Here is a 19440-nt window from a genome sequence, read left to right on the forward strand (position 1 = left end):
TCAGGTTATAACCAGGAACCTTTCATTTTAATTCTAATAACTTACAGATTTTCTTAGTTATTCTGTGTAGACTTTCCTATTCTCTGCGCATTTTGACAGACTTGCATCTTCTTTTCCAATCCTTATGCCAGTCCTTTTTGTCTTACTTCCAAGTCAGGCACTTCAGCACAGTATTGAATGGAGGCTGTGATTGATAGTGAGCACGCTTATCTTAGTCCAGATTTTAAAGGGACTGCTTCTAATGTCTCATCAGTAAGTATGATATTTGCTGTATGTTTTTGTAGATAGTCTTTATCAGGTTAGAGAAATCCTCTGTTGGTCTTGGTTTACTGGGTGTTTGTATCAGGAATGAGTGTTGAATTTTAAAGAGTGATTTTCCTGTACCTGTTAAGATGATAATGCAGTTTTTCTCCTTTAGTCTGTCAATGTGGTGAATTAAATTATCATACTAAAGCATTTTCTAGTATGATATTGTTTTGTGTTACTTGGATAACTTGTACTTGACAATGTTGTTGCTTAAGATTTTGTAAAATTGGATTTTCTAACATTTTATTCAGGTTTATAAAATCTATGTTAGTAAGTGAGATGTTCATGCTGTACTTGTTTGGCTTGGTTTTTGGGTTTTCCTAGCTCCATTATATGAGTTGGAAATAATTTCTTTTTCTGTCATCTGTAATAGTCTGTGTAAATAGAGGTTATCTGCATTTTGAGTGTTTGATATGATTTGCTGATAATACCATCTAGGGCAGGTGTCCGGGGTTTTGTTTGTTTATTTTTAATTTATTTTGAGGGAATAGGTTTTTAACTACTGGATCATTTTTTTTAGTAGATTTATTCAAGTTTTATATTTCTTCTTGACTGAACTTTAATGTTACTTGTTTTCTGAATTGTCCACTTTTCCCTAAATTTTCAACTGTATTGCGTAAAGGTGTTCATAGTATTCTTTTTCAAAAACGTCAGCTGTATCTGTAGTTGTAATCATTTTTTCATTCCCATTTATACCTTCTCTATTTTTCTATAGTTTTTCAAAAAGGCAGCTTTCAATTTTGCTGCTGTTTTAAAAATCAGGATTTCTTTGTTTCAAGTTTCATTAATTTCTGCTCCTGTTATCTTATATTATTGTTCTTTTTCTGACTTCTTTAGTCATACATTTATTTATTTATTTTTAATTTTATTTTGAGACAGAGTCTCGCTGTGTCACCCAGACTGGAATGCAGTGGCGCCATCTTAGCTCACTGCAACCGCCACCTCCCTGGTTCAAGCAATTCTTCTGCCTTAGCTTCCCGACGAGTAGCTGGGACTACAGATGTGCACCGCCACATCCAGCTAACTTTTGTATTTTTAGTAGAAATGGGGTTTTGCCATGTTGGCCAGGCTGGTATCGAACTCCCGACCTTATGTCATCTACCTCCCCCAGCCTCCCAAAATGCTGGGATTACAGGCCTGAGCCACAGCGCTTACCCTGAGTCATACATTTAAATTATTGGTTTTCAGGTTTTCTTCTTTTCTAATATACACATAGAACTCCACATTTCTCTCTAAGTAGTAGTTTAACTGAGTCCCATATATTTCAATAGTTAGTGCTTTCATTGTCATTAAAGTTGTAAGTATTTCCTAATATCCTTTATGGTTTCATTTCTGACCTATGATTTTTTTAAAACTATGTCCATAAATTTCCAAGAGGGGCACAAATTAGTTATTTTTTTTGTCCTTGATTTCTGATTTTATTGGGTTACAACAATGTAATTGTATGATAAAAATTCTTTGATCATTGTTGAAATTTGCATTTTTCTTTTTCTTTAATGACTGTGGAGTTGAAAATAATGGGTTCTCTAGTTGGATCTACATATTTCCTTTAGATTGGGTTTACTGATTGTTATTCAGCTTTTCTCTACTTGACCAATTAGTTTACTTAGACAAGTGTGTATTTTAACGCTACTATTGTGAGAGTAAGATTATCTATTTTTCCTTCTAGTGATCTGATTTTGCGAGTAGGAGTTATCTTGTCTATGTCTCTTGGTGTAGATGTGCACTTTGTGTTGGATCTGTAACCTAGCCATAGAGTCACTGCATCATAGGTTACACATATGTTCAGTTTTATTAGATATTGCCAAACAGTTCTAAAATGGCTTAAACAATTTATAGTTGTACCAGCAGCTCATGAGAATTACTCAATATATTTAGCAACACTTGTTGTCGTCACTTAAAAACAATTTTTAGCCATCATAGTTGGGATGTACTAGTAGTTTATTTTAGTTTTAATATGCATTTCCCTAACTACTAATGAGATTGAGCCTTTTTGCATGTTTATTGGTTTGTCTTTGGTTTACAGTTCTCTGCCTAAACAATCAATCTCGTCTTTTATCTTGTTGAATATAGTAAACATAGTTCTTTTGCTCTAAATCTAGACCAATTATGGGTGTGTTTCTGTTGCTTGTGGTGTCTACTAGTGCTTTGTTTTGTTTTGTTTTTGTTTCTGTTTTCATATAATCTTGCCTGTTTGTATGCCTGGTTATTTTTGATTGAGTTCTCTAAAGATTGAAAAAGTGTAAAAATAAATTGAGGTCTAGGGTGATACATATTTCCCTTCCGGGATGGGTTTGTGTTTGTTTCTGATGGGCACTTGGCAGCAGTAGCAATCTGGGTTAACATCAGTCCTGTTTCAAGGACTGAGATGATTCAGAACTAAGCTGCAGTGCCTATGAGGGCCTGCCAACTTCTGGTTGGCCTTTACTTATAAAGAGTACCCCTTCAGGATCCCAATCCAAATTAACCAAGCTCCCTGTCTTTGGGGGGCCTTGGATTCCGATTTATGTCCCTTCAGCCCTGGATGGAGTCCTTATTGCTCAGCGATGCTCTCCAGAATCAGAGGATGCCCCAAGGGGAAGAGGGCCTCATGTGCATGGCTCACCTTCTCAGACCTGCATTCTTCCAGGATCTTGGCTTGGCCGTTCGTTACTATCTTATTGGTTCTATAATGCCTTCAAGAAAATATCCTTTATATTTTTTCCAGTTGTGTTCAGAGGGGGAGTTAGTCTGAATTATCTCATCCTTCAGTCTCAGCATCTAAATTCCTCCAGTATATTTATTTTTTCCTCTTTTTCTCTTAATCTCTCTGTATCTGCATGTGTCTCTATGGATTTTGTGGAGTTTACTTTTCTTTTTACATGGTCTAAATTTTCATCTAGTTAAATGGACACATTTTATTTATTTATACTTGTGATTTGTGATGTACTTGGAAATATTTCTATCATATTTTTCTTTCTTTCCTTTTTTTGAGACAGAGTCTTGCTTTGTCACCTAGGCTGCAGTGCAGTGCGACAATCTCGGCTCACTGCAACCTCTGCCTCCCAGGTTCAAGCGATTCTCCTGCCTCTGCCTCCTGAGTAGCTGAGATTACAGGCATGCACCACCACGCCCAGATAAGTTTTGTATTTTTAGTAGAGATGGGGTTTCACCATGTTGGCCAGGCTGGTCTCAAACTCTTGACCTCAGGTGATCCACCTGCCTCACTATCATGTTTTCCTATGCTTTGTATTTACCTTTTGTTCCTTGGGATTTTTATTTCTTTGGGTCTTTAATAATTTTAAATGTACTCATTGTAGAATTTATATCTGATAATTATATGATCTAGAATTTTTTTTAATTTCTGTAATTTACACAAGTAGCTTGAATACTAGGGTAATTTTTCAGGCAAGAGTTTTTCTTTTTATCTTTTTAACATTTATTTCAAAACATGTCAATCATTTTCACTACTAAAATCCAGAGAAGACACCAAAGTGAAGGCAGGATTAGAAAATACGACCAATGAAAAATAAATGAGAAACAGAAAATATATCTTGAAAATATTCTTTATAATAGGAAGCAATCAAAAGTAGAAATCAAGATGAAGAAAGTAGAACCAGATTAGGTATTATTAAGTCATTGTCCATCACACGTATTAATTTATTTCTTGTCCCCAAATACTTTTTTTGTTATTGTTGTTGTTTTTGAGATGGAGTTTTGCTCTTTTACCCAGGCTGGAATGCAGTGGCACAGTCCCAGCTCACTGCATCCTCCACCTCCCGGGTTCAAGCCATTCTCCTGCTTCAGCCTCCAGAGTAGCTGAGATTACATGCATGCTCCACTGTGTCTGGTTAATTTTCTGCATTTTTTGTAGAGGCAGGGTTTCACCATATTAGCCAGACTGGTCTTGAACTCCTGACCTCAGATGATCCACCCGCCTCCGTCTCCTAAAGCGCTAAGATTGCAGGTGTGAGCCACCACGCCCAGCTCTTGTCCCCAGATGCTTCTTTACTATTTGATAGGTTCATGTGGTTGTGGGATTTTTGACTGCTTGTGGGAATAAGGATAAAGATTATACAGTAAAGCTCTTTTTAAAAAAATTTCATCTTTTGCTTATAAACTCTGGACTTAATTACTGTACTTTAAAAGTTCACAAAAACACTTTTATTTCTTTCACCTCATTTTTATCCTTGTTTCTTTGGTTTTCATAAAATCTGTTGTCTGAGCATAGAGCTTATTCCACTGGGGGGAGTGTGGGTCCTGGCGTGGTGAGCTAACTGCTGCACTCGCTGGCAGCTCCCTCCCTCCAAGGCTTGCTGGCCACCAGGAGGTGCTGCTGAGGGGTCTGAAAGTGGCTGCAGGTTAGAGGGGATGCCCAGGAAAAAATTATTGGAGGGAAAGATTAAGAGATGGCAGGGAACAGAGGATGCAGGCCACTAGAGAAAGGAGCTAATTTCTTTTTTATCTTTCTCTCTGTGACAGTCAAGATCTGCCTGTCAGTAATGAAAACCATTGAACTTTGCCCTTTCAATGTTGAGTTTTATGGTGTGTGAAATATCCTTCCATAAAGCTGTAAAAATGAAAGATCTACCTGTCAGAAGAGCTGAAGGAGAATGTGTCAGAGACTGCTGACCTGCCTGTGGACCCAGAAGCCTGCTGACTCAGTGTGACACATACCTTTAAGAACAGCCCATAGTAAAAAGGGTGCATGTATTTCTAAGGATAATGTCCCAGCCTCTTGGTGAATGCTGTGGCTTAGAGGGTGTAACCTCCCTTTCAAAGATGAGGAAACTCAGGTATGGAAGTACTAAGTAGCTTTCTTGAGGAACCAGGAGAAGAGGAGGAGTAGTGCCTGAGTGTCTGCCCTCATGACCTCACCACACACCTGGTGGCAGAGTTGTTAGGGCTTCCCAGTGCCCTGTCCTCAAAGATGTGGGTGCTGTCACACCCTGGGCTGGAGAGTGCTTGCTTCCTCATGCTGTGTGACATCTGGAACATGCTGTGAGAATAGAATAAGAATTCCAAGTGAAATTGTACAGTATATTCTGAAAGAAAGGTACATTTTGCAGACCCAGCCTGCAGAAAGTGTAACAGCTTGTGGTGACCAGAACTGGTTGCTGCCTCTCTGAATCACGCTTTAGACAACTGGTTGGAAATCGTAGACTGCCACAACCCCTGGTTGTTTGCATAGCAGAATCAGCTGTCTGATTATTTCCTATGACTGGAGTGGGTGCAACAAGAAGATGCTACAGGGAGCTGCTGACACAGGTAGACACAGCCACCATTCCCATGGGATTAGCCTTGCTGTTCACAACCACTGCATTCTGGAAGACTTCCTGCTCCAGCATTCCAGCAAAAGCTAAGAACCTTGGAATTTAAGCACAGGGACTATGGGGAGGAGTCAGAGCTGCCCCGTGGGCCTAGCCCCTACCAGCATTCCCAGCATTCCTTAGATAACAGCTAACTGCAGCCAACTTGCAAACCGGGCTTAGGTTGAGATCTCCGTTTAGGAGAGCAACCAAGTTGAATCTCGTGGCTGAGATTTCTGGGAAAGAGCCTGTCATTAGCCCACCCCACCCCCAGATTAGCCCCTGCTGCTGAGACTAGGCAGTGTGGTCACTTTACCCAAGACAGTGGCTCTCAAGGAAGGGGATGGTGTTCAGAGAAGGCAGTAGGTGCTCCCACATCCATGTTGTTGTAGAAATGTATAATATACATAACAGGGATCACATTATATATACACTTTCGTGTTCTGCTTTATTCTCTTATAGATCATGAACACTCTTTATATTTCATATTCTTTGAAAACATTTTAATGTCTTTTTGCTATCTCTTGTATGGCCATATTATGGTTTATCCATTCTTCTACTGTTAAACATTTAGATTTTTTGCAGTTTTTTCCAATTATAAAAATTATTGGCTGGGCATGGTGGCTCATCCGTTGGGAGGCCAAGATGGGCGGATCACTTGAGCCCAGGAGTTTTGAGACCAGCCTGAGCAACATGGCAAAACCTTGTCTCTACAAAAATTAGCTGGGTGTGGTGGCATGTGCCTGTAGTCTCAGCTACTTGGGAGTCTGAGGTGGGAGGATCACTTGAGCCCAGAGAGGTTAAGGCTGAAGTGAACAGTGATTGTGCCACTAAAGTCCAGTCTGGGTGACAGATTTAGTTTTTGTATTTCCTCATGAAAGGTTTCAAAAAGATCACCTCTGAATTAAAGGATAAGAAATTTTAGCTGTCAATATGTACTGTCAGTATGTCAGATGGCTTTTTAGAAAGGTGGAGTACCAAATAAATATAAAGCTGGTTTGTTGCATGCCAATGGTGAAACTCACACACATATTAGAATAACACATAGGCATGTTTAGCTGTAAGCATGAGGGTACTGAGGTGGCAGGGGTCATGCAAACATTCCACATATGGGAGAGCTTTTGGTTTTTAACAGCTTTATTGAGAGAATTTATATGCCATACAATTCACTCATTTAAAGTGTACAATTCAGTGGCTTGTAGTATATTCACAGAGTTGAATATATTACTACATGCATAGAGTTGAATATGCATCCATCACCACAGTCATGTTTAGAATATTTTCATTACCAGCTATCACCCCCTACTACCTCCATCCCAAGTCTGCAACCACTAATCTACTGTCTTTATAGATTTTCCTATTTGGGATATTCCATATAAATGGAATCATATAATATATGGTCCTTTGTGTCTGGTCTTTCACTTTGCACGCTGTTTTTAAGGTTCATCCATGTTGTAGCACATATCAATACTTCGTTCCTGTTAATTGCTGATAGGAGAGCTTATATCACACCAGCAGAAGGGCCTATGAGTCTGTGGTTAGAGAAAGGGAATCGAGGACCCATTTGGGAGCAGGGATCATGAATTATAGTGGCACTGATTTTCTTTATTATGTGACTTTCTCCAGCATCCTTACATTTTCAATGACCGTAGCAGTAGTCATTTTTGTGAATGTACCGGTTTATTTACCGTATCCATTATGATAAGTCTTTCCTAATCACCACTCTTTTGAAAACTGCTTCAATAGATAGATCTTTGAACATTTATGTGATTGTCTTTTGTGGGTGAATTTCTAGAAATAGATTTGGTGGGTGAAGGGGTATGGTCAGTTTACATTTTGACACAGAGTGCCACCTTGCCTTCCCAAAAGCTGAAAGGAGCTTGTCTTCATCACACTAAAAACATCAGTCTTCTTATCTGTGGTGGTTTGCAGTGTGAAAACTTGTTCATTAGTGTTATTGTTAGCATTTTTTTGCACTGTTCAGATTAAATAGTTTTTTTTTTTTTTTTTTTTTTTTGAGACGGAGTCTCGCTCTGTCGCCCAGCCCAGGCTGGAGTGCAGTGGCGCGATCTCGGCTCACTGCAAGCTCCGCCTCCCGGGTTCACGCCATTCTCCTGCCTCAGCCTCCCGAGTAGCTGGGACTACAGGCGCCCACAACCGCGCCCGGCTAATTTTTTGTATTTTTAGTAGAGACGGGGTTTCACCGTGGTCTCGATCTCCTGACCTTGTGATCCGCCCGCCTCGGCCTCCCAAAGTGCTGGGATTACAGGCGTGAGCCACCGCGCCCGTATTTTACCATGTGTTTTTTCTTTTAGAATTTATAAGGTTAGAAGTGTGTAAGTAGAAGTGTACATTTTTATGTAGTTAAGTATTTTATTTTTCAGTATTTCCTCCTGCTGCTTTAGGTTTAATTAAAATTTTAACATTATCTTGTTACTGTTAATTATCATTATTGCACTGTTAACCTGTTCATTATCCCATTATCCTTTTCTTTGATTGTTCTGTTACCATTTCCTTTCCACTGTTTTTCCTGTGGCTTGGAATAACCATTTAATTTCTTTTAAAAATGCCACCTTCAATGTTACTCTTCAAAATATTTATTCTTCTCAAGATAGAAGAAACTTACAACCCTCAATTAGACATTTTCCCACACAGCTAACCCTTGCATTTTCACACCAATTATTTCTTTCTACTTTAATTTTAGAAGACTCTAAACTGCTAACTGAAGATTTTCTTAGAAACTGAAAAACATAGCCCTTTACAAATACATTTATTTGCAGTCTAAGATTTAGTTAATTTACAAATGAAAACTACTAAATATCAAATTAATAGACTGCAACTTTAGCTGACCTTTGCATTCTTACATTTTTATATGGCTTCTTTTCCTGATTTCCCCAACTACTCTCTTCAGTTTTCCTAATTTTCTTCTTTCCCTCTTTGGAAAGAGGGAGAGGTTACATTCTTTTTATTCTCCCTAGAAAATTTTTTTTAATTCCATGCATTGCTTTATCATGAATGGACGTGGGGAAAAGAGCCTGTCTTTGGAATCAGAGGTAACTCCAATTCTGAATAATAATTCTGGAATTTTTCAGTTGGAGGCCACAGTAAATATATGAGTGAGAGATAACTAAGAATATTATAGAGGTATTAGTATAAAGAAACTCTTGGAACAAAAATAAACTGTTGGAACAAAACTACAAAACTTTTGAAATACTAAAAGAAATACCAAAGAAAAGGAGGAGCAAAGAAAATGGACCTCATATTATACCATAAGTATTATGCAAATCTGTCACACTGATAAATCTAATTTGGATTAAGCTTCTGTGAAAAGTTAAAATTCTCAGATTGACTGATAAAGTAAAATCTAACTCTGTGCAGCATACAAGGACACCGTTATGTTTCTTTCTTCGAAGTTTTTGACATTCAGTTATATCCATGACATGAACCCTTGAAGAGTCTTCACATGAATTCGCAATTTTCATTAACATTCAAAGGCAATACTAACATGGATGTCAAGAGGGAAATGCAAAAAGTGGTCACAAGATTCTAAAGTCTTCTGCTTTAAAGCTTAAGAACAGGTGAGGAGTTGCATTTTGCTTCAGTGCCAATTTATTCTAAATAGAAAATAGACATAATTATCACTGACAGTGCATCTGTAGAATAGAATTCAGGCCTAAAATGAACCTTAGAGTCAATACCCTACTTAAACAGATGAGGCTGTTGGAGCTCAGAGAGATTACTTGACTTCCTTGCAGGTTGTACAGCTGATTAGTAATAGAGCCAGGATTTGATGTTGTTTTGTGTCAAGAGTGGTTACTAGAAGTATAACATCTTTGGAGTAAAACTAGTAGCACTAGAAGAAGAGGGCTAACAACACACAAAGAAAAAGATAAAACAAGTACAAATAAAAACGAAACTTTCTTACAATGTGTAAAATTACAGAGTGGAATAAGAATGCCTATCTGCTCCAAAGTGTACAATCTTAAATACTTACTTTATTCATTTAAAAAAAAAAAAAAGTCCCCTTGTCTTAAGTTTTTTTTTGGGCTGCTATAACAAAAATACCACAGACCAGGTGGCTTATAAACAACAGAAATATACTTCTTACAGTTCTACAGACTAGAAGTCTGAGATCAGTGTGCCAGCTGATTTGGTTTCCTGTGAGGACTTGCTCTCTATTTCAAAAATGGCACCTTTTTGCTGTGTCACCACATGGTGGAAGGGGAAAGGCAGCTCTCTGGGGGCTCTTGTAATCCCATTCATGAGGCTCCAGCCTCATGACCTAGTCATCTCCCAAAGGCCCCACCTCCTAACACTATCATATTAGGGACTAGCTTTCAATGTACAAATTTTGAGGGGACACAAACATTCAGACCATAGTACCCTTCAATTTCCAAAATGTAAAAAGTCTATTAAGCAATTTTTGGATCATAAGGAAAATATGAACAAGACTACAGAATTCTGAGAAAATGAGTGAAAACATGACATATCAAGGTCTCTGGGATATACTTGAAACAATGCTTAGGAAGATTCCTAACATCGATATCTATAAAAATAAAAATGTTAAAAATGTTATCAAAGTGAACTAAACATCAAATTTAAAACACTGGGGGTAAAAGCAACACAGTAAACTAAAAGAAGACAGAAATAATAAATATAAAAGCTGGAGTTAACTAGTTAGTAAATGGTAAAACAGAACAACTAATAAGTAAATAATTTGACTACTGAGATACAGATCAAGAAAAGAGGCAAACTCCTAACCCTCCTAATATATATCCAAATAAGGTATGACAAGAAAGAAGTAACTATCAACACAGCAGAAATTGAAAATTAAGTAAGGGATTAAATTGCACAACTCTGCAAATACATTTGAAAACAGTTTAAAAATTTTCTGTAGAGATATGACCTCACTGCATTGATCAGGCTGGTCTCAAACTCCTAGATTCAAGCAATTCTCTTACCTCAGCCTCCCAAAGTGCTGGGATTACAGGCCTGGAGGTTAAGAGAGGCGCACTGAAGAAGTCTGAGTCCTTTAAAATACTTGAGCAAAGAATGAAAAGAAAAAGGTCAGGTGTGGTGGTTCACGCCTGTAATTCCAGCACTTTGGGAGGCTGGGGCAGGTGCATCATCTAAGGTTAGGAGTTTGAGATCATCCTGACCAACATGGTGAAACCCCGTCTCTACTAAAAAAATGGAAAAAATAGCGGGGCAGGGTGGTATATGCCTGTAATCCCAGCTACTTGGGAGGCTGAGGCAGGAGAATCACCTGAACCTGGGAGGCAGAGGTTGCAGTGAGCCGAGATCACGCCCTTGTACTCCAGCCTGGGCAAAGAGAGCAAAACTCCATCTCGGAAAAAAAAAGAAAAAGAAAAAGAAAAATGGGATAATGAAGCAAATATGCCAGACTCTTGATACTGTTGAGAATGGGTATATGTGGGTTCATTATACCATTCTCTCTTCTTTTGGTTATATTTAAAATACTTCATAATAAAAATTGTTTAAGCTGTTGAAAAATATGATTCATCAAAATGAGAGTAAACTGAGCTATCTGGGAAGATGCAGCCATGGAAAAGAGGGGATCCAGCAGGGGAGAGAAGCACAGGCAAGCCCGCAGGAACCATGGCAGCAGAGCCCCCGTGAGAGCTGTGCCCATACATCTCCTCTGTCCCTACTCTCAGCTCCAAATGTGCTCGCTGCAGGCAGGGGCTGTGAGGTTGTTTCCTGCCCCTGTGTTCCTCTTCCCTGACAGTGGCTGGCCCTGCAGGTTCACGGGGAAGGTGCTGAGGGGACTGATACATCTCTGTTGGATACAGAAGTAGCAGAAGTCATGGGGAAAGGGAGGGTTTAGTGGAAGCACCTATGAGGGCAGTGAGCTGGAATGAAAGGAATCTGGTCTGAAGAAAGAGCTTAAGATCAAGGCAGGACTGTTTTAAGTGAGGTAAGGTCCAGGAGGTGAGGGGAGAGTCCTGGTATCCAGAGGGCCAGGAAGCTTGAGGCTGGGTTGTTGAATTCGTCGTTCACATGGATATTGAAATAATCCAGGATGATGGGAGAATCCCTCCCTCCCACTCTCCCTGACATGTTATTATGAAGATTTCAAAACTACAACAAAGCTGAAAGAATTTTACAGGGAACACTCATCTATCCAATACCTGGATTCTACCTTTACTCTTTTACTTTGTTTTATCATGTGTCTGCCTATGCATCAATCTGTCCATTTCCCATGTTTCACTCATTTCAAGTAAATTGCAGGCACCACTGTGTTTCCCTCATGCAGGAATTTTGAGGGTTAAATGTGGGGGTATTTTTTGACTGTTAGATATTATTGAAACACAGTGTTTTAAATCTGAGAGGTTCCTTGACTTCAGGTTGCGAATGATGACTCAATTCCTGAATCAGCTTCGGGAATGGAGCCAGACCCAGGTGGAGACTGGGCCACTCTAGTTCCCTTGCTCAGCAGGAGCAGCAGGGCTGTCACAGCAGCTTCCTCTGTGGGCATGCAGTGGCCGCTCCTCCCACCCAGCACCTTCACTGGCAGGTGCAAATGCTCCTCTGCTCTTAGAACAAAACTGCAACCCGGAAGATAGGTAACGGAAAGAAGAGTGCAGCGTTTGGAAGGGAAGGCTGAGGTGGCATATTCTGGTGGGGAACTAGTGTAATGCTAGTTATCCAATCATTGAAACATCTTCTAGGTAGACTCTTCCATCCTTCAGTTTGCTTTTCTTTTCCTGAACCGTAGTTGCTCCTAATCTGACATGGAGTAAATCTAACCAAGTTCTAGTGCCTGTCTCTGACCCATGGGTAGCTCGAAAATGACAGCTCAAGGTGAAGTCTCAAGAGGAGTAGCCTTATATTTTATGAAATGCTAAATAAAAAGATCCTCTGTTCTCAGGAACCACTTACAACTTGAGCTTTATTTTTACCTGTATGGAGAACATGAAAAGTAACAGGAAAAACATGTTTACCTTTGGTTTTGACCTAGCACTGGTCTCTGAAGCAGGCCCCAGTTAGAGTTTGGACAGTAACTAACACGCTTTGTGACCCTGGGCAGGTTCCTTACCTGGCAGTGCCCCAGTTTCGGCATCTGTGCATGATGATGGTACCTGTTCTTCTCTCTTTTGCTTGTGAAAATGCACAGAAAGAGCAGTAAGTGTCAGATGTTGTGTCTGCCTAGATGACTTCAGGGCCTGGACTTACCACCTTAGCACTCAACCACTTGCGTCCTTTCTGTCTTCTGGCGTCCCATCTCTCTTGCAGAGTCTTGTGTCATCTCCCCACTGGGAAGGGGAAAGAGGACTGGCCCAGTAGGGCCCCAGCCATGTAGTAATTGGGGCTGCTTAGCCCTGCCACCGGGCTTCAGGCAGAGTTGTTTCCCAGAGGGTCCAGAAGAAACGAACAGGAGCAAGAGAAAATCTTGTTCATGGAGATTGCCTGTCAGGAGGCCAGGCTGATGAGGGCAGCTGGTCCTGAAGTCCCTCTGCCTAAGAGCTTGCTCTCCAGACCCCCAAACCCCCAGGGCTGTCTCCCGCACTGCACTCAGTTCTCCAAGGTCACCTGTAGTCTTTCCAGCCTAGCACTCCCCCGGTCACACTTTATCCCTTTTGCCTGCTTATTTTCCTCATAGAACATTGCCTAACAAGCTATGTTTGTTTATTGTCCCTCTCCCCCTTAGAATGAAAACTACACCAGGACAGGAACTTTTGTTTTTTTCACCTCTGTGTTCCCAGCACTTAGAACGGTAGTGCCTGATACGTAATAGACAAAAAACACTGTTGTATGACTGAATTAATCAGAAACAAAGCTACAGGTCCATAGTGTGAGGTCAGAAGCTTTTACCCCCTGTGCCCTTGTACCCACCAACCTAATGCTCTCTGGGCCTGCTGCCTGTGTTCCTGGGACCTGTTCCTCTCCTCTGATGGAGACCTTGTTTGCCTCTTTTTTGATTGATGATTTGCGTAGGTACAGAGTTCTAGCTTAAAACGTATTCTTCTCTGAATTTGAAAAAAACATTGTTTTCTCTAGCATCTGAATGTTGCTATTCAGACCTTTGATACTATTCTGTGTCTAGAACCTTGGCATGACCTGCTTTTTGCTCTGGAAGCTTTTAGCATATTTATTCCTGGTATGGTGACATTTCACCATGATGTGCCTTGTATGGTCTATTTTCATCTTTGCAAGCCTCTTGGAAGGCCCTTTGAATGTGGACACCAATATCGTTTTGGGAGGAAATATTTTCTGTAGCTTATTTAATAAACCCTTTTCTTCTCTCTAGAAATCCTATACATTTGCTGTTGGACCATCTGTTGATTGTCATCTTTTCTCTGCTATGTTTGATCTCTCTTTTTACGCTATTTGCTGGGAAAGTTCTATGACTTTATTTTCCAACCCATCTAACTTTTTTTATTTATAATTTTTTTTGAGATAGGTTCTCACTCCATCACCCAGGCAGGAGTGCAGTGGCACAATCTCAGCTCATGTCCGCCTTGAGCTCCCCAGGCTTAGGTGACCCTCCCACATCAGCCTCGCAAGTGCTGGAACTACAGGCATATGCCACCATACCTGGCTAATTTTTCTGTATTTTTTTGTAATGATGGGGTTTTGCCACGTTGCCCAGGCTGGTCTGGAACTCCTGAGCTCAAACAACCCATCCGCCTTGGTCTCCCACACTACTCGGATTACAGGCAGGAGTCACCGCACCTGGCCTATACCGTTGTTAATTTTCAAGAGCCCTTCCTCCTTATTTATTTTGGTTTCTGTCTTTAACATTGGGAAGTTTTCCTAAAAAGTCCTCTGATCCTTAGTTATCTGTTCATATGTAAGAGTGAGTCGCTAGAAAGCAGGGATATAAAGATCTATCTGTATACCCATGTTCATAGCGGCGATATTCACAATGGCCAAAAGGTGGAAGTCACCCAGGTGCCCACTGATGGACGAATGGATAAACAAAATGTGGTGTATTCATACTACAGTATTCAGCTTTAAAAAAGAAGGAAACTCTTAACACATGCTACAACATGGATGGACCTTGAGGACATTAGGCTGCGTGAAGTGAGTCAGTCGTAAAAGGACAAATACTGGATGATTCTTACATGAGGTACCTACAGTAGACAGAGTCCTAGAGAAGAAAGTAGAGTGGCACGGGTTTGGGGGAAAGAGGGAGTGAGGAGTTAGTGTTTGATGAGTACAGAGTTTCAGTTTGGGAAGATGAAAAAGTCCTAGAGATGGATGGTGGTGATGGTTGCACAGCAATGTGAGTATACTTAATGTCGCTGAACGGTTTATTTTAAAATGGCTAACGTGGTAAATTTTATGTTATATGTATTTTACCACCAGAAAACCCAGTGAGTCACTAGGAAGCAAACTGGAAGCTCTTGAGCAAGCCAGCTGTTTTCCTGGGAGAAACGCTGTCTGCAGGTCAGGGGAGAAAGTACCTGTGTAGGATCTGGGGATCCAACTGTTGCATATGCTGGCATTCTTTGACTTCCCTGTTTTCAGCCCTGCAGCCACCCTGCTATTCCCTTTGTGGGTGGGTCCCGCTCCCCTAAGCCTGGAGCCTGGGTTGCAGAGCAAATTTGTTTCTGTGTGGTGTTCCCCTCTGTAGCCTCTGCTATTTCTTATCCTGTAACCACTCCTGTATTCATTTTCCGTCTTCTGAAAAGTGTTGCATCTCTTGTTCACTTGAATCTTTTTTTCTTTGTGGCCTTATATTTTTTTTGGCAGGGATTCAGGAAGGAGAGGAGGTAATATACGTGTACTATCCACCCTTTTAATTAGAAGTTAGCTTAGGTATTTTTTAATAGTAGTGAGCATGTAATTATGGATATAGCACTTTAATCTTTTGAATCCACTCACATACAAATGAAAATTCAAAATGCTTATTTCAGCTAGCGATTCAGTTTATCTTATTGTCCACATCAGCGCAGCCACCACCTGGGAGCTGTGATCAAGATGTGGAGTCAGCATCTAAAACCAGTGAGCTATAGACACCTTCAAGGTCATATCCTTTCGTTTACAGCTGAGCTAGCATAGCTCTGGGTCCTGATGGGACGAGACAGTTCTTAAAGAAAGCAGAAAACAACAATAATGAAAAGTTCATGGACCTAAATCTTAAATGTCTTCTATCCTTGTCAATTCTCTAAAGGGGTTGAAAAATACACCATGAAAGGTCGGGGGTCGGGGGGTGTCTGTGTGCGTATGTGCACACGTGTGTGTGTGTTGGCAGGTGGAAGTGTGGATTAAGGGTAGGGCTTGAAAGGAAATGGCTGTATGATGTCACAGCTCACTGTTTTGTAGTGATTTATCCCAATTGTTTAGTTAATACTGTATAATGACACACTAAAATTAACTTGAGTTAGTTTTAAATCTAATTTATGATGAACATATTAACATTTAGGTACATTTGTTGTATAAATGTGGGATCCATAAGAAAGAATCCCGTCTTTGAATCACAACCAAATATTCTAGAACAAGTAGATCAGGTCGTATGGAGCTAACACAACTTGAGCAAAACTTCTAGGACTAGAGGAAATTGCGTTTGTGCAACAACATTTGTGTAGGACTTTAAAATTCATGAAGCTCTGGTAGTTTCCATTTTGGCTTTCTTTTATAGGAAGTAAATGTAATTTTAATAGTACCATTTTTTTCTTTTTTAGTGAAGGATGATGTTAGCCTCCAGTGGATTAAATGTAAGGGAGCTCATTACCTATTCAGGAAATCCAGTTCTGTCTTCTCAAGTTGCTCTGTTATGTTGAATCCTGTGTGTAAAGATCAAGTGCCAACCCAGAGCATTTCATAGTGCTTCTGAGACCTTACAGAAATGCTAGAGATATATTGTATACTAATATATTGATATTTTAAGACACTGTGAAGAAAGAGTGATGATTTTTTTTTTTTTTTTTTGAGACAGAGTCTCACTCGTGTCGCACAGGCTGGAGTGCAGTGGTGTGATCTCACTGCAACCTCTGCCTCCGGAGTTCAAGTGATTTTGCTGCCTCAGCCTCCCAAGTAACTGGGATTACAGGTGCCCGCCACCACGCCTGGCTAATTTTTGTATTTTTAATAGAGACGGGGACCTCAGGTGATCCGCCTGCCTTGGCCTAGTAATCTTTTCATAACGTGGATTTTAAAGCATGAGTTTTTTTTTTTTTTTTTTTTTTTTTTTTGAGACGGAGTCTCGCTCTGTCACCCAGGCTGGAGTGCATTGGCCGGATCTCAGCTCACTGCAAGCTCCGCCTCCCGGGTTCACGCCATTCTCCTGCCTCAGCCTCCCGAGTAGCTGGGACTACAGGCGCCTGCCACCTCGCCCGGCTAAGTTTTTGTATTTTTAGTAGAGACGGGGTTTCACTGTGTTAGCCAGGATGGTCTTGATCTCCTGACCTCGTGATCCGCCCGTCTCGGCCTCCCAAAGTGCTGGGATTACAGGCTTGAGCCACCGCGCCCGGCCTAAAGCATGAGTTTTAAAAAGAGGACAGCTCCTCCAACTGAATAAATTTTTCAAAAAACATGAATAAAGTAAATATTCAATAAAAGGACAAGTTTCTTATCAAATTTAATTTCAGTAGTTATAACTTGAATGTTTTAGTTCTCTAGTATCTTACATTGGCATATACCAAAACAAAGAAAGTAGCCACTTACTTTGCATTCAAATTTTAATTTTAAAAGTTTTTTGAAATGATCTTCAATATCTGAAATTCTGCAACTGGAATATAATTGATGACAAACTCTAAGAAAATGCTTTGCCAGAGCACTTCATATATTTATTCAGGCTCTAAATTCATTTCTAGGTTGTATGGAATCTTACTGGGCAAGTTGAAGGAAGATTTGGCTGTGGTTAAGGTTTAAATCTTAATGTAAAATCCTTTTTAACAAGTAAAGCTAAATCTACATCACAGTAAATGAGATTGTATGGTTTGGAAATCCTCTTTGATAAAGACGAGTAACAGAGCAATGATTTTCCAGTTGGAAGGGAGTTTAACTGGTAATGGGAGTGACATGGGGTGGCAGTGGGAGGTTGTTAAATTTATGTAGAAGAGGAATTGGGGAATCACTAGGTTTTTGGTTAATTCCTATAGTAGTTGGCCAGTTGGCCAGTAAACAGAATCTAAAAAAAAATGATCCATACGTTCCTTAAACAGTTTATTTTAATTAAATATAAATAAATACACATTTGTTCACCAGTCACTTGACATAAGTCCCAAGCTATTTCTTTTCATATGGATCTGCCTTGTTCCACATCTTTGTTTTTCTGTTAACCACAGCCATATTACAGTTGGAAGGACTTAAGGACACCTGGAAATCTAGCAGAAGATTTTTTAAAACAATTTTCCTTCCCCCTTTTTACAGATAATGTCTTTCGCACCTGATTTGGCAGCATTTTTTTAGCAGTCTGCCTCCATCAAGCATTTCCAGAACATTCATTGAACAACAGTATTTTTGCAGTCATTCGTTGGTTACAGTAATAAGTACAAATGAAACAGTACAACTGACTGAGGTTGTATTGTTCACAGAGCTCAGTTGGTGAGTGTGTGCCTGTGTGTGCATGCATGTGTGTGCATGTGTCTGTGTATGTGTCCGTGTGTGTGTGTGTGTGTGTGTGTGTGGCAGGGTGTGGGAGAGGGGCCAGATGGCCCGAGCGTGCTGTAGTTCTCAGTGGGTGTGCTTGCTTTAGTGAGGAGACCCAGCAGAGCAGTGTGAGTGGAATTCAGGTGACAGCACTCTGCTATAAGTTGAGGGATGAGCATTTAGGAAGCCTCAGATACTCTCCCCGAAGGTCTTTCTTCTCAGCCCTCTTGACTCCCTGTGACAGCCATATGCTCCCCGGAGCCTCCCTCCCTGGCCGTGGGGTTCTTCCTGCCCAGGGCTGCTCCTACATGACTAAATCTGACAATCTTGCCCTGCCCTGATCACTTCATTACAGACAAGCTGAGAGCCCCTCACATCTTTGTATTTTCTGACTCCCATTATAGTATCTGGCTATGAATACAGATTTGTTGAACAAAATCTCACTGTCCTGCCGCTGCCTGGCTTTCTCCAGGCTTCCCGAGGTGGGGGTGCAGCTCTTTGGATCCCAGGGCCTCTGGAGGTCAGATGAGCTAACAGAACAATCAGGGGAGCTCTGTAGAGCATCCGCTTTCATCTTCAGGCAGATGTTTGTTTAATAAACAAATGTTTACCAAAGAAACATAAATTTGCCTCATGATGTATGAAAACACCAGGGAAGAAACTATATTTATTTAAGGTGTAATCCATGCTAGTGAGTCAGATTCCTAACTTACAAAAATCCTCAAGTCATATGAAATGTTTTCTATGTTTAAAACGTATTAATACTGTTTGGATGGCTATCTTCAGCTTATTCCAATCCTATATGTTGCATTCATTCCCTTGTGTGACAGAGGCAGATACCATCCCCCTGAGGTTTCCTGATGCCATGAGAATGTGGAAAGCAAGCCTGCGGAGAGCGAACTCACTCTGAGAAAGGCTTTGAAGATTGTTTTCTCATCTGCTTTTTATTTTTATATGCAAGTACGGTCCTCTGTAGTTCATCTTCTCTCTCTCTTTAGCCAGAAATACTTTGGCCCATAAAAATAGAAGAAAATCTCCAGCTAAGAGTGACACAAGTGCAGAGGTTAAATATTCAGTTCTTTGAAGTGAAATCTTTTTTTTATTCTTAGTGTAATGATACCCCTTTTTCTCCCTCTCCCTTCGTCTCCCCCAACACTTCCCAGGTCAGCAAGCTAGAAACTTTGTTGTCATCTTTAGATCCTCCCTCTCTCACCCTCACTCACTAGGTAATTGGAAGTCCAGAAATGCAATCTTTATGAAGTGTCTCATGAATTTATTCTGCTCA

The 19440-nt window shown here is 40.4% G+C and overlaps 1 protein-coding gene across 17 annotated transcripts in view; it reads left to right on the forward strand.

The window, feature by feature from the left end:
* Positions 1 to 19440, forward strand: part of TJP1 (tight junction protein 1) — a 273602-nt gene that overhangs the window by 36376 nt on the left and 217786 nt on the right. The gene's annotated exons all lie outside the window — the stretch shown is intronic.

Source organism: Macaca fascicularis, chromosome 7 (assembly GCF_037993035.2).
Source record: "Macaca fascicularis isolate 582-1 chromosome 7, T2T-MFA8v1.1".
Taxonomy (NCBI): domain Eukaryota; kingdom Metazoa; phylum Chordata; class Mammalia; order Primates; family Cercopithecidae; genus Macaca; species Macaca fascicularis.